An 11,953-nucleotide genomic window follows, 5' to 3' on the forward strand; every position below is an offset into this window, starting at 1 on the left:
GTTCTGTGGGCAGAAATGCCTTGTTGATGCCAGAGGTCAGAGGAGAATGGGCAGACTGGTTCGAGCTGATAGAATGGCAACAGTGACTCAAATCGCCACCCGTTACAACCAAGGTAGGCAGAAGAGCATCTCTGAACGCACAGTACGTCGAACTTTGAGGCAGATGGGCTACAGCAGCAGAAGACCACACCGGGTGCCACTCCTTTCAGCTAAGAACAGGAAACTGAGGCTACAATTTGCACAAGCTCATCGAAATTGGACAGTAGAAGATTGGAAAAACGTTGCCTGGTCTGATGAGTCTCGATTTCTGCTGCGACATTCGGATGGTAGGGTCAGAATTTGGCGTCAACAACATGAAAGCATGGATCCATCCTGCCTTGTATCAACGGTTCAGGCTGGTGGTGGTGGTGTCATGGTGTGGGGAATATTTTCTTGGCACTCTTTGGGCCCCTTGGTACCAATTGAGCATCGTTGCAATGCCACAGCCTACCTGAGTATTGTTGCTGACCATGTCCATCCCTTTATGACCACAATGTACCCAACATCTGATGTCTACTTTCAGCAGGATAATGCGCCATGTCATAAAGCTGGAATCATCTCAGACTGGTTTCTTGAACATGACAATGAGGTCACTGTACTCAAATGGCCTCCACAGTCACCAGATCTCAATCCAATAGAGCATCTTTGGGATGTGGTGGAACAGGAGATTCGCATCATGGATGTGCAGCCGACAAATCTGCGGCAACTGTGTGATGCCATCATGTCAATATGGACCAAAATCTCTGAGGAATGCTTCCAGCACCTTGTTGAATCTATGCCACGAAGAATTGAGGCAGTTCTGAAGGCAAAAGGGGGTCATGGTGTACCTAATAAAGTGGCCGGTGAGTGTATGTCCATGTATGGTAGACCCGTCCTATGCTCCACTCCACAGTGGTAGAGGAGCATGCAAGTGTATTGCAAAAAGGCCTGGATGCTAGTGGTGCGCACTTTGGAATACACTTGCACGCTTCTCCACCACTGTGGAGTGGAGCCTAGGTTGGGCCTGCCATACATAGACATATATGGTCTTGAGCTACCCTGTCACCAGATTCCCTCTAAAGTAGATGAAAGTTCGAATCTAAACTAGATGAAACGCGTAAGGGATGTTTTGTTTGGAGGAAATATTACTACTAGGGATAGTTTGGGAACTGCCCTTGTAAGGGCGGGAGCTACCTGGATGTTTATGTGCAGCATAGGACTTCCTAGATCCTCCTACCTAGGATAGGCTATATACAAAAGGCGTACCAACTCCCCTGAACCGCAGTAAGAGTATGGCTCTTTTTGATATTCATGTATGTAAGTGTGCACCATACATCAGTATATCTGTGACAGCTCACTGATAGCATATATAAAAAATGTCATTCCAGGTCACACACAGGGGCATAACCTAAGGGGGTGCAAAGGATGCGGTCGCAACCAGGCCCAAGAGGCTTAGGGGGCCTATAAGCTGTCACTTTCCCATATGAGAAGGCTATTACTATGAACCATACATTATAGTCCGGGGGGCCTGGCACAGACTTTGCACTGGGGCCCATCAGCGTCAACTTACGATACTGGTCTCACACGTTTACATCCAACTTTATGACGTTTGGACAAACAGGATGTTTTATATTATAATTCACTTTTAATGTAATTAATAAATGTTATGTTTAACATAAGTACCACCTATAATTTGCTGTTCCACATCAGTTTACGAAAGTAGAATTTTCTTTGCTATACTTCAGCACATCCATTATGACAAAGCACAATCTTTACGTGGGAAGGACAAGAATAGCCGATAAAATCCATTCCATGATATTACTAACGCTCTTAATTTAGACAGTGCTGAATTGTGAACCTCCGGGACCTTCATATGGTCAGTCAACACTGACGATTATCATACAACATGATATCTTGCACTGTCACATAAAAGAGTTGTCTTTAAACTATTATGCCTCCAGCCAGAGGTATGTTCCATTACACGATAGAGCGTGATACGGCGGAGCATCAATCCGGTATGTCCTTATTGACTACATCAGATGAAGACAATGTTATTGTGCAAATCATTCCAATACTGACATGAGCGGAGCATCGTCTATGTACAGAGATCTGTTTTCCATCCAATATGAGATGCTCATATTCAAGCTGACCGTAGCGCTGTCATTGCCCCCTTCACATTAGTGAGAAGGTCAATGAAGGTATCATTCCTTAACATGTACCTCCATTTATCATTAAACTATATAGAGTTTCAGAGCATCAGCACAGATGAAACCATTCTCATAACAGGTGAAATGGACATTTTGGTCTGTTTGTCTCATGTGATATTAGAAGAAAGAGCTGAGGTTGTTCTACAGAGATTGTGAGAACATGGATGCGAGACTTATCATTTATATTCCTAATCTTGCGGAAAATAAAGTTTTTCTTAGCACAAAAAATGAGTTGACCTATAAAAGTTTTTGTAAATTTTTAAGTTTGACATTTTTCCAAAATTTTAGGCTTTTTATTTGCAATTTTTTTCATATTGACATGATTTCCATTGTTCAGTAAAATACTTAGGCCAAGGCTTTAATACACTAATCATTCCAAAGATTACGAGTGGGTCAACCTAATTTTGTGGTGACCTTTTAGGCAACCACTTTCTTAGAGTTTGGCCACTGTACATCAAGTTTACTGTAATTTGTAGGGGCATGATATTAAGTAATTTACCAATATATATCTATTAACCCCTTCCTGACTTGTGCCGTACAAGTATGGCGCAAGCCGGGTCCCGGTGCATGGAGAAGGCTCGCGGGCCGAGCCCTCTCCAAAGCAGGAAAGTTTTTGCTGCATATTGCAGCAAAGGCTTACCGGTAACACCCGCGATCCGTGCCAGCAATGGTGCCGGAGGCTTAAAAAAATGGCCGCGCATGCGCATATCATTAATTAATTCAGTTTTGTAAAAAATCATATGTCCTATGTTTATTTGGCACAATGGAAAGTTGCAAAACAGCATTTGTATCACAACACCACCAACACCAAACAAAGACAAAAAAAACCCAATGATAAATCCCCCCCATTGACTCAAAGACTAACTCATATATACGAGGACGACACCTTGGTAATTGTAAGTTTTGTATAATACACTGGATGTTTGCTATGCTGATACTCATAACTCTTGGCATTGGATAGACGTTCTAACCTTACACTACAGCCAGAATTTCCTGTCCATCCCTGACATATCCACTGTAGGGTCTTTGGTCTATATTTAGTATTGCTGAATGTCCAAATATTCCTCCTTGGATTCATATCAAGAGACATGAAGCATTTGAAAATGACTGGTAACCACTTAGGCATGTGAAGTCTTAAGAAACAAGGTATCTGACTACTAAATGCCAGCATACCTGGCCACTACAGGAGGAAAACATGTTTATTTTCTTTCAGTTTCCTAATAAAATTTATAAGAAAAGAATATGAGCTTTGAGAGATTATAGCCTCAGAATTTTTGTTTACTGTTGAAGGCAATTCAGTGTTGTTTTAAAGGGAACCTGTCACCCGGGACCTCATTTTCCCTAAAGACAGGTTGTAAAAGCCCATCACACCTGCAGTGCAAATATGTCTTTCTGCTTTCACTGCATTTGCATTACAATATACTTGTGTGTTATAACTTACCCTGAACCCTGACAGAATCCTCTGTGTAGTCCCAGGGGTTGGACTTTGGTTTGGATGCATTTTAAAAAATGTGTCCTGTCTGTGCAGCTCACTCCTCAGCTCTCAGCTCCCACCTTTGTGCTCCTGTCCAGCTCCTCCCTCCTGATCCTTCACAGAGGTCAAAGCCTGGTGAGCTGACATCAGTGGGGGCTGACATCCAGGGAGAAACATGGTACAGTGCTGTCTACAGTTGGGAGCCTGTTTTTTCTGGAATAGATAGACTGTTTTAGCTTAATCCCGCATCATGTCATAAGGCCTCTTGTAGGTCATGCTTGATGTCAAGGGAGCTGCCTTACGAGGTAGCTAAAAGAGGCGTGGTTTTCCTTGTCCCATCCTGGAAAACTTTGCATTTGCAATAGTATTGTGAGGAGTATTTTTCCCTATGTGTTTGCAATGTGTTTTAAAACGCATAATGTGATCATGTGCACAAGATGCAATTGAATTGTGCTTTAAAATACATTTTAGGTGCATCTGGAGAAACTCTTCCTGGAACGCAGATGTTTTTAGACCGAAATACTTGTGTTTGGTAAGTAGTAACGCACTTTGTTGCTACTTACCCAATGCAAGTATTTAAGACACGTCTGCGTTCCAGGAGAATTCTGCATTCAGGGAGGAGATTATCCAGCTGCACCTAAAATGTAATTCAATCTTGTAAGCATGGATGTAAGGTCTAGCATTAGGTAGGACATATTAAATGCAATTAATGCCTTTATCAGCTCCTATTGTGGACTCTTATCTCCTCCTTATATTATGGCCCCTCGCATCTCCTCCTCATAATATGGCCTCTCTCATCTCCCCCTCATATTGTGGCTTTTTTATCACCCCCTCTCACCTCCTCGTATTGTGGCCCATTATCTACTACTCATATTATGAACTCTCATCTCCTCCTGATATTTTGCCCTCTTATCTCCTCCTCATATTGTGACCCCTCTCATCTCATCCTCATATTGTGGTCCCTCTCGACTTATATGTACTCCTCATATTGTGGCCCCCATGCATACCCCCTATATTGCAGACCCCCTCTCATTGCCCCCTATATTGTTGCCCCCTCTTCTACACCAATATTGTGGGCCCCCACTCATATCTTCCCCATATTGTAGGCCCCCTCTGTGGCCTAGGGGAACAATAATGATGCAGAGAGCTAACAGCTGCCTGCACTATCTGGTTATTCAGCTCTATCTGTGTCCTCTATGGACGGCCCGCCCCCTAATTTGTGTTGCATGGAAACCAGCGCAGCTGAACCAAAAATCGGTTGTATGCGACACAATGCCCGAAAATGGCGCCCTTAGCCCCATAGTTTTAACCGGGTTTTTCTGAAACGAAGCATTACAAAAAATTTTTTAAAAATTATTCCTGCATTTTGAAAAAAAAATACCAGGGAAGTAAAAAAAAGTGTATTGAACGCCAAGTCAAAATGCACAATGGGGGTAATTTATCAGAGCTTGTATGCCACTTTTCAAAATTTTCCACCCACATGCCAGATATATCAGGAGGCTGGAACCTCTACATATATATTGACCATGACGGGACGGATGAGGTTTACATCCCATTCTGGTGAACCATGTGCCCATGAGTAATAATTTTCCCAATGGAAGTAGGTTTCAAAGTCTGTGTGTGTTTTTTTTTTTTCAGGAGACACTGCTGGACAACCCAAAAACACCAAAAATTGAAAACAATATATAACAAGGAGCCAAGGCCCATGCCAATGTTATCTTAGATCTTTTGCAATGAAATTCCAGAAAATGAGTGGGATTCCCTTTCAACCGGAAAAAAACAAGCTTACAATCTTCCCATACAACAGACTGGTGATAATAAAGGATTTATTTACATTGATACAGTAGACATATCTACAAGGTCTGTCCTGACCTTCAGCCATTTCATTCTGATTTTTAAAGGAGATTATGATGACAAGTTGAATGTAACCCGACCCTCTTCTATTTTCTTAAACTAAGAATAGCACATTCTAGGCTCCATGCCACCTATCCGAGATAGCAGCTGTTTCCAGGATTATTTCCTTGCATACTTTTTTATCCACATTTTATTGACCAAAAAAGAGAAAATTCCCATTTTATTGTAAACATAGTCTAAGGGTCTGATTTCTAGTTTCTTTTCTGGTAGGGTCTTTTAAGGTAAAAATTTTGCGGCACAAAGCTGGTTGCTTATTCTTTCCTGTCTGAATACAGATTAAAGAGGACCTGTCATCTCTTCCATCAACTTCAACTCTTTGCATCCTTTAAGATGTGCCCCTCCACTGATTCTGGCACTGTTAAAAAATAGCCTCCGTCCTTCCCAAGCGATCATTTAGGATGGTTTCAACACCCAACATACAACTTACAGTAGGCTCTTTACTATTGAGTAGGTGCTCACAGACTGCCTACTCAAGTAAGTAATCTTGACTTGACAGTCGAGAGCCTAATTAGCATATTGGAGGCTAATATTAAAGGCACTGTTTCGGGAAATTTGGGGGGCTAGAGTAAAAGTTCCAACTGTGTCGAAAACAGTAAATAAGTATAGACTTGGAATTAAAGTCCATGTAAAGAAAATTAAGTATATTTTCCAGATATAGTGCCTCTCTTGTACTTTAGTTGTCCCCAATATTGCTGCTCAGTCTCAATACTTTACTATAACATATGTTGACTTAAAGGGTAATTTTTCATCTGAAGTGATGGCACATTCCATCGCTTGCAGTAGGATCCACTACAGCTCCTTCTCAGTATTTCTTTGCACATTGATACCCCCAAGTAGCTTTTTCCCAGCTCCATTTACTTCATGATTGGCAGATGTCCCAGAGGTCAGACCCCCAACAGTCATAATGTTATGTCATACCCCACAGACATGCCGTAACATTATAAGATGGAAATACCCCTTTAAGAGTCACAGCTGTACAGATAGTCCGAGGGTGGTGTAATGATAAATATCCAGAGAAAAGCACTAATGTAACCCGACTGCCTATCAGAAATAGAAGGTCAAGATTTTGTTTTGAAAGGGCTCAGTGTAAAGAACGCAAGAGGGTCTCAGTTTCAGAGCTGGGTTTGCATAAGAGGTCACGTCATAAAAAAATAGATCTGATGTAGGGGTCATGAGTCCAAATCAACAGCAAGTATTGAGTTTAGGACATAGATGCTCTAGCCGCAACAACTCATCGGAGATGTGATCGACTGCTTATTGCATATTGAGATAAAAATTATAACGTACCTTATGCCAAAGACTTCCCAATATTTGACATTTTTTTTAACATCAATTTTTTATTATGTACATTTTTAAGCTGGTTTCATGCAAAACTGGAGAATTGTACAAATATATTTATACCTCAAAACCTGTCAGGGCAATTTGGGACACTAACCCAAGTACAGATCCTTATGGACAAGTGGTTTAGTGTCCCAAATTGCCCCGTAATATCTCGGTCAGTGCCCACTATGAAAAAAAAATCGAACATTTATACTTACCTAGAGTCGAGTCCGATAAGACTCATCTCTGGTTCTCCCAGTGCCTGTGCAGTGCTATGTATCAGTAGAAGTATTTCTACCCCTAATTCAGTGTGTTGGTGCCGGACCTACAGCACATACACAGTGAGGTACTGCCAGGGGTATTAGGCGAATTGAGCCTATTGCATCAGGCAGCTCCAGCTGCATGAAGATGGGGGGCAGCATCAGGGGTACAGATATCGTCTACAAAGAACCTGTCACTTAAAAAAAGTGTCTCTTCACACCTGGGTATGAGAAATAGCTGGAGAACCCACTTACTAAAAAAAATGGGGCACATTTACTTACCCGGTCCTGTCGCAATCCCGCGGTGTGTTGTCCGACGAGGATTCGGGTCTGCCGCGATTCACTAACATCATGCGCCCGAGTTCCTGCATCCGTCGCTTCTGCGCTGTGGTCCGCCGGAGTTCACCTGCTTCTTCCTGGTGTATGTGAGTGCTTGTTCTTGTGACACAATTCCTTTTTTAAATTCCGTGGTTTGTCCGGCGGTCACGCACCCCAATTTCTGTCGCGTGCAAGCCAGCGCCGATGCGCCACAATCCTGGGGAAATTTGGCGCAAAAAAGAAATGTTCGGGAAACCCCACGAAAGTGCGGCATTCAGAACCTTAGTAAATGAGCCCCGATATATTGATATTGAATAAGGGGCACCTTTCTATAGCTTTCGTAAGGCAGCAGAGAGTTTAGGTTTACCTCTGTCTACTACGCCCGCTTTACAGAACAGCCGGGCATGTGCTGTAAGCTCTAGACTGAGGTAAGTGTAAGGGTTTGTTTTTTTATTGCAGGCCCAGACCGAATTGATATAATGCAATTTGGGACTCTAGACCACTGGTCTATAAGAAACTCTGGGTAGTTTCAAAAAATTTCCCTTGCAGGTTCCCTTTAAATGTATTTGACTAGTAAGTTATAATAAACTCTAATAAAGTCTAATAAAATTCTTTATATAGTTATAAGTTCTAAGGAATAAATAATGCTGCCTAAGCCAGTCATTAGCCGCTTTCTATATGCACACATGTACGGTAACCTATATTAAGAAGTCCGGTCCTTAGGGATATTGTAGAGGGGTGGGGTAAATATAGAGCAGCTTTAACTATAACAATCAAATCCAACTTTTTGCATCCTTTACTAAGTTCCATTCGGTGGATGCTGGTAAAGTTGTAATTTTCTCTTCAGCCCTGACTATTCCTTATTTTGGGTTCTCTAGTGTCAGATGGGCGTTCCTTGGCGTTCAGCAAAATTACTGCAAAAAATTTCCTTCTGCACCACCCACGTTGGACTAGTCTACTACTAACTATGCAAAGACATGGAACAAAAGAGCTACATCCGGAGACCACACTGATAGGAAACTCTAATTTTGGAAATTCAACCCCTTAGATACAGGAATCCATAGTGAATATGACAAATAAGGTGTATATGAAGGGAATGAGCTCACTCTGTGAGGAAATGGCCCCCGTAAATGCAATTTGGGTTTCATAGCAGATGAAAAGAAGAATAATGAAGTCTTCATTCCTGGTTTTGGACCAGTTTTAGGTTATCTTTTGCCGGTCTGTAATGATAACATCCCCAGTTTATGCAAACAGATTATACAACTGAGCAAAGACAAATAAAAACATAACAATATAAAGAATCCTATTAAGGAAATGTAGATCCCAGCTGTTACAGTATATTAATACGCCTCTATATATAGCCAAGATCTTCCACCGCCGTCAGTCAGACCTTAGCAACAGCCTATTTACATTAGAGGATATCCCTGTCCATCCCCCTCAGTAACACAAGTCCATGGTGACAAACTGCTGCAGAGCCAAGGACCATGATTTACTGTGCACAGCTACAGCCAAGACCAGGCCTCAAACCAGCCAGGACACAAACCTATGGCACAGGCACCATATAGGCAGATGCAAATACGTCAAATTGCCATAAACCGCAAATATTTATATACAAAACTCCACCAATGTAGGAGAATGTAAGCCGAATTGATGTTCTCTATACGTCTTGATATTCTGATGTCCAACAATAACCACAAGTATACGCTGAAGCCATAAGCTCCTACTACTCACTAGGAAGTGCTATTATTTCCTATTATTTATGGTGCATGCTCTTAGTCAGTTTTCAGAATGCGCAAACACTTAGGACAGTGATGGCGAACCTTTTAGAGACCGCGTGCCCAAACTACAACCAAAACCCACTCATTTACCCTGATGTGCCAATGTTCCATTTTAAGCAGTAACTTATTGCTGCCTGTTCTTCCACTTCTTTAATTGTATCAGCCACCTGAGGCTACCAATACAGTTGAAAGAAGGTGGGCAAATTCAGACTATCATTGTATCTTCCCTCCAGGGTCTCTCTGTTTAGGAAGAATGGTGGGTCCAGCAGGAGGACCTCCAAAGATAATGCAGCCCTGTCCACACCTTCTCACTTTTCAAGCAGTTCAAAACAGTTAATGAAGTGTTACAGTAAAATAGTGCTGAGCGCAGCATCTCATAAGTTGCCTGGGACTGCAGGAAGATTTGTTGGATTTGGTCCTGTTTGGTGAACTCTGTCCTAGGCTGATGGCCTGAGTGCCCACAGAAAGGGCTCTGAGTGCCACCTCTGGCACCAGTGCCATAGGTTCGCCATCACTGACTTAGGAGGACATTGATCATAGTTTTGTAGACTGTTTTGGCGATTTTTTTGGCACAGTTATTAAATTTGTCTCTTTTTTGGGTGCAAGCAAAAGTCCCGCACTTATTGGTTTTGAGTGTCTGCACTTTTTCTGACATAAAAACACTTGAGCGCAGTTTTAAAATGTAAAATTTCTCAAGTAACGACTTTATCATTTTCTTGAGGATCTTCTCTCTGAGTGGGATTATTGTCAATCTTAATGTGCAGATCTGAAAATGTTATCAGACTCCATATCCTGTACATTATAATAAAAAAAAGGCAAAGAATTCTGTAACTTTTAGTCTATGCACTTGCGGCGCAATTGAATCTGACATGCGACAATTCAAAAACTTTACTAAATTTACTAGGGCAAAACTATATTAATCATAAATCACAAGCCAAAAAATGCCAACGGATGTAAAATTAAAAACTTGAAAAGTGACTAAAATGGGTACTAGGTAACATGTTTCGGACAAAAAGTAACATAGTCCTTACTTATACACATGTCTCATAGTAGTTGAGTACTATATATAGGGGGCCAACACACATTAATATAATAATAACATTTAAAATGACTCAGTGGGTAGCACTTCTGCCTTGCAGCGATGGGGACCTGGGTTCTAGTCCCAGGACAACATCTGCAAAGAGTTTGTATGTCCTCTCTGTGTTTGCGTGGGTTTCCTCCGGGTCCTCCAGTTCCCTCCCACACTCCAAAACATACTGGTAGGTTGTTTAGATTGTGAGCCCCATTGGGGATAGGGATCAATTTGTCATGCTTTGTGCAGCGTTATGTAATCTGTAAGCTCTATATAAATAAAGGAATTATTATTATATTTATTATTAGTATGGTTTTAATGATTTTATTTAATACTGTTCTTTGTCACTATAAAATACCTTCTAAATCCAGAAAAAAATTATACTAATAATTTCCTATACCTAACATACTAGCAATATTCGCTACACAGCTTTACAATTCGTCAATTAGACACTCTGCTTCTTACAATAAATATTATCAAACATCACTATCACTCTTACATCTGCCTCACAAATTATTCTGAAGAAGGGGTTACAACGGATAAGTATCATTGGCGGCTTTCACAACAATTAGATTGCATATCAGCTGTCAGCACATGCCCCGCTCTGAGCTCAGCAGCTGATTTATGTGAGAAATACTCCATAGACATTAGATATGAGCTGCTGACCGAACTATCAAATAGCCACACATACAAGCCATTATACAGCCCCAAATATCATTTGAGTTTGCTATAACTCTGTACTGCACCTTTGAATGTAACTTAAAAGCATCACACTTGGGCATTCCAAATCTATCAAACTCCGACAGGTGGCAGAAGAGAGGTCCTGGATGTTAACGGCAGGCCAGGGAAACACATGGGAGACAAGTAATGTGGTAAAAACTTACAGCTCATTTAATAGCAAATAGTCCAAACAGCAGCTTGTAACAGTCTTGCAATGGTTTCTCCTCTGACTAGCAGACCTGTCAGCTAGCTGTTTTTTGGTGAAGACAATAGTCCTTAGTTGGAGGAATAGTTTGAGTACCTCAGTCCTCAGCCTAGGACCTATGTCGTTACTAGGCTGGCTTTGTCTCCTTTGGAGCCTGTTTGGCTCTGCTGCATTAGCAGCTTAGCAACCTGTGTCCCGTCAACATGCTTTATTTCTCTAGACTCCCCCAGAGCTGTAGATTAGGTCTAATTTAATACCTAAGTCATTAGTTACATTCTCTGAGGTGCCAGCCAATGACAAGCCTGAATCACACAGAAAAGATACAATATTGTTTCAGTTAAGGTAAACAGAACAGAAAGTAACTCTTTAGTTAAACAGTAGTACGTAGAATGCATAGGATATGGTCACCAGACCGTGTAAAAAATGTATCCACTGTGGTACTCCTTTAAAAAATGTGTATCATTTTATCGCGATAAAAAAATATTCATTTACATAAAAAAATAAAATAAAATTAATTTTACAGAGAAGTTCACCATTGGCATATGAATATGAAGCTCTAAAACAATAAAAAAGGAGATGCGTTTCGGATCTGAAACAGATGTGTCTTCATAGTAAGCCATGTAAACCTATAGTGGCCACTTGGTGGTAGCGTCATTCCATGCAGCCT

This window comes from Engystomops pustulosus, chromosome 2 (assembly GCF_040894005.1).
Source record: "Engystomops pustulosus chromosome 2, aEngPut4.maternal, whole genome shotgun sequence".
Taxonomy (NCBI): domain Eukaryota; kingdom Metazoa; phylum Chordata; class Amphibia; order Anura; family Leptodactylidae; genus Engystomops; species Engystomops pustulosus.